This window comes from Wasmannia auropunctata, unplaced genomic scaffold (genome assembly GCF_000956235.1).
Source record: "Wasmannia auropunctata unplaced genomic scaffold, wasmannia.A_1.0 LD336095.1, whole genome shotgun sequence".
NCBI lineage: Eukaryota > Metazoa > Arthropoda > Insecta > Hymenoptera > Formicidae > Wasmannia > Wasmannia auropunctata.
Genome location: NW_012026795.1, coordinates 65,160 through 70,298, shown reverse-complemented (window position 1 = coordinate 70,298; position 5,139 = coordinate 65,160). Strand labels below are relative to the sequence as shown.

General features: G+C 30.9%; 1 pseudogene; it reads left to right on the top strand.

Annotated features, from left to right (window-relative positions):
* The first annotated feature begins 1,618 nt into the window (after positions 1–1,618).
* LOC105462770 overlaps positions 1,619–5,139 on the top strand; it is a 5,365-nt pseudogene continuing 1,844 nt past the window's right edge.

Here is a 5,139-nt window from a genome sequence, read left to right as displayed (position 1 = left end):
TATGATAATGTCTTATATTCACCCTCTTGCTTGCGCCCCCCTTTCTATTTCCAATGTCAATCATAAGTAATAATTTCCGTATCCATTCCCTGTTATGTTACACACCCGAACCTTAAAGTAAAATTAGTTAAAAACCATCCGTTAGTTAATCGTTATAATTTCGACCCGAATTCTTGTCTCTTTCACAAAATCAATTGTAATCTACAATCGTAATTTAAAACTTTCGGAACTCATTTGTAATCTTATTTCTAATAATAAAAATGTTAACAATATTAACTCTAATTTCCAATTACTACGCGAAAATTGTAACCACGTCTAGCAATAAATTTAATTATCTATAGCAATAAAATTATCTATAGCAAATTTAATTATATATAGCAATTAAATGCTTAACTTCTCTATAATTTATTAAGCGACCTCACCCTTGTTCACTTCCCCCCTTCCCTGCAGAAAATCGCACTGGTCCGATCCTGAGTCAAAAGGATTAAGTTCCTTGACCGAAACAGGACCAACGATCGCGCTGGCTTGAGATCGAGTAACATCGTCCCTTCAGGACGTTGACTCGTCCATCAAGCCCGTTTAAAGCGCCTTCGACTCGCACATATGCCACCGCGCCTATTTGCGAGACAGGCTATCTGGTTACGTCCTTCCGTATCCCCCTCCTTCTCTCGAATCCAGGCTCGTTTCTAAACGGGACTCTTTTTGATTTTCCCTTTCTTTGAAAAATAAATCATTCCCCGGGGATTGGACGTAACATATATGTCAAATGTCGCAATGTGCAATTTGGGGAACTGGTGAAAGTCCGTTTAAGAGTAAATTAGAATATTCGAAACGAGAACATGTGAAAGTTGCTCATATTCTTAGTAGAATTGAATTTATTAATAAATTTGGATTAGAAAATAATGACTACAGTTTCAAATTAAACAAAATTGTAGTACATGGAATTGAATATCGTAATGAATTTTTTGTTGTCATTGATAACGGTGTTGAATCAGACGATGGAGATATTTTATTCGGACGAATTAAGGAAATACTAATGTTAAATAATGATAAAGTTTACTTGTGGTGTGAAGTGTGGCAAACATTATGGTTGCAAGAATCCTTAAATGCTTATTGTGTTTCTGAAGGCTCTGCAGATTTTAGATTGATCAATACCGACGATTTGCCAAATCCGAAACCATTTTCTTTATGGTTAGATTATAAAACAAACTTCTGTTACATAGTTCTCCGCCATATGATTTTATAATTTAATTATTTATATAATTTTACTTATATAATTATCCATGTATTCCTTATAATCCTTATAATCCTTATATCATTTCAACGCCATCACTGATTTGGAAATCTGCATTGTGCCTTTGAAGGTCAGAATAAATTCATGTACAATATATTATAGAACATTGTTATACAATGTATTTAATACTATATTATAATATTTGTATAACTACCTCGTGTGCAGGAAATAATATTCATATAATTTAATGTTATATAAAAAAAGAACACAGACTATAAATTATTTTGAACGAGCTATAGCATTCACGCACACAAGCACACCTACACACACACGTACACTTGCGCATGCATACACAGATACATAACTGATACAGATACATTAAAGATGTTTGTTAATTTGTTTACTTTAGAAGAATGTGTCGATGGTACAGCATTCCTATCGTTGACGGAAAATGATTTAAAAGAATTACAAATAAAGATAGGCCCAAGAAAAAGAATTTTAAACTTGATAAATTCAGTAAACCAAGTAGTAAGTATATGTCTTTTCTAAATGTATAACATAGAAATAATTAATTGATATTTTTTTTACTGATTTTATATTACTATATTTTATATTTACTCTATACATTACACTTGTAGTAACACTCCAATATTTACCTATCTGTATAATGTTTTTGTAATTATAGGACTGCATTATTAATGATAATGCATTTGAGAAAGATAGTGAAACGGTACAGCAACTTTCCAACACTGATGTTACTGCACCAACAGGGAAAACCGAAGTAGAAGCTTCAACAAGTGATTGCATACTTCGAAATAATACATGTATTAAACAAAAACATAGTATTCAGGAGGTATATATACAATATAATATAAATTTTAATGCATTCAAATTAAATTAATATAAATATATATACGCATTTTTTTTGTTCATTATGAAAAGTAAAAAAATTTATACAAAATAAGTAAATAATAAATAAATAAATAAATAACAAATAAAGTCATAAATAAAAATAATATTAATTTCTGATTATATAGAATAATAATAAAGGAAGGTTAAATATTCGCGATTGGATAAAAGCACACGATGCGAAACAAACAAAAAAGTCTTCTTTGTTAAGTGCACTAAATGCTGGCATAATAGACAATAAAGCTCGTCATGAGTTTATAAGAATAGTTTACGCAGAAATCGTCAAGTTCAATAATGACATGTAAGTTTTATTTAATTTAAGTTCAATAATGTTACATGTAAAATTTTATTTACTTTAAAAAACATATTTTATAGAATTTTCGAATATTTCTTATTTGCACGCTCCCATTTTGCATAATCATTATTTTTAAAGGTATCCATCTAGCGATTTAAAAACCGAATTGGCTAAAGAAATAATAACAGAATTTCCGAAGTTACGATCATCGCAATCGGCAGAAGGATATGTAAGCATATTATTTGAATTATTATTGACATAATATTGTATATATATGAATAATTATATGTACATATTCGAATCAGGAGCACTTTTTTGACAAAAAAACTAACAGCGGCTTTATTCAATATTGATTAAAAACTGTGGGAGTAAAATTAAGCCCTTCGGAAAAAAAAAGATTAGTTACATCGCCATCGAATCAAATAAAAAATGCTATAAAAAGGCAGAAAAAAGAAATAAATGAAATATTTCTTGATGAAGAAATGCTTAATATAAAAATAAATAAAATCTTAAAAATATATTAAAAACAGAAATAATAAATACGCATATTTCTCGTTTATCATCACAGTATGTAAAAAATACGTAATTTATTACTTTCAAATTTCGGAGCTTGTATTGAAAATGCCTTCTGAAAAAAATAAAGTAGATATAACAATGCTAATGGATGAAACAAGGCAATCCCTAATAGGCAACAAAAAATTAAAAATTCTACTTGGACATTAGCGGACATTTTAAAAAAATATCCAAAATTCAAAGATTATAGTGGTGAATTGGTAAGTTAATTGAAAGATTAAATTATTTAAAAATTAATATCTATTAGGAAGTTATTATGTGATTCATTATCATACATATACAGGGTGGACCATTTTAATCCATTCAGTCGAATATCTCGAAAAATAAGCACACTAGGAAAAAATGTTTCAGACAAAAGTTGTAAGGTTTTGAGGGGGACATAAGATGATAATATTGGTTTGACCCTGAGTGGCGTCGTCAAGGTCAGGACAAAGTCACTTTGAATTTTTTAAATGGAACTCCCAATTTTTCATTACATGTTCTTATAGCACGCCTCGAGAACTTTCCAAAACAAATAAATAAAATATTTTTTATTAAATAAATCTTGAGTTATAAAGCTTGAAAGTTGGGGTACTGTCGGCATTAGCATCATCCAAGGTGTCCAAACACTAGCTAAAGATGGCCTAGGTCGTTGGCCTTTATCAATGTCATGATCCTGAACAACATTCAAAAAGTTTTAGCTAGTGTTTGGACACCTTGGATAATGCTAATGCCGACAGTACTCCAACTTTCAAGCTTCATAACTCAAGATTTATTTCATAAAAAAATATTTTATTTATGTGTTTTGGAAAGTTCTCGAGGCGTGCTATAAGAACATGTAATGAAAAATTGGGGGTTCCATTTAAAAAATTCAAAGTGACCTTGTCCTGACCTTGATAACGCCACTCAGGGTCAAACCAATGTTATCATCTTATGTCTCCCTCGAAGACCTACAATTTTTGTCTGAAACATTTTTTCCTAGTGTGCTTATTTTTCGAGATATTCGACTGGATGGATTAAAATGGTCCACCCTGTATATAAAATCTTACTTTAGAATTGAATATTAAATTATATAATTTAGAGATATAATTATAAGGAATAATACTATAAATATATTTGTATATTGTAAGATATAGTATTAAAAATATGTATATGTCAATTGTATTGTATATATGTAATTTAAGATAGAATTATAATTTCATGCATTATTTCAGATACACAGAAAATTTGTTTCAATGTTCCCCAGCAAAGACAAACTGTTACAAAAATTTCCTGAATTTTACGCTCCCAGAATTTTACACTTTTGCTCTATATATAAGCCTTATTTACTAGAAAAAGTTGCAGATTTGGACAATGGTAATAACATTATTATGCAATACATATTATTTAAAATGTCTTCGATGATTATATATCATTCTGCTTGCATATTTAATATTTATGCATTTGCTATTTATTTTACAGTTAATTTGAGAGCTCTTGTTCTTTTACCGGAATTGTTACCATCCCCAAATTATACTAAGAAAAAGACACCTGTAAGTATATTAGTTTTCACAATACACAAGTTTGTAATACCTTTGTTCTACACGTTTATTTAAATTACCTACTATTATTTATTAAAATATATTAGGATTTCCCACTTATGGAAAATATATCCAAAAGTGTTAAGTATATAATGTGTGTGTATGTGTAAATGTTCAAAACCAGCTTAAAATTCAGCATAACACGCAGGTAACGGCTGATATCTCGCTTCGGAATTTTCCACACGGCATGCTTGATGGTCAAACGACCGACAAGTGACTTTATTTGTCTCTTTTTTTAATTTGCGAAAACAACTTGTTTGTCACTTGCTCGACCGGAAGTGCCGAGGCGAGATTTCGGCCGAACTGAGAGGGGAAGGGGGAGCGAGCCGACGCTGCTTGAGGCAGTCTTCTCGCTACCGACCCTCGCAGCACTTGCCAACGATTCGGTAACGCGGCTTGTACTCCTTTTCTAGCACTCGCTAAAGTTCAGCAATGATACTATTACTCTCGGTTTTTGTAAGGCGGTCTGATTGGCAATTCGCACTCTTGTGCTGTGCATCGGATCGCGCTTACCTCTGTAAATATTGTAAATAGTCAAGTTTCGCGTCAAAGAATAAAGGTGTTCGTGT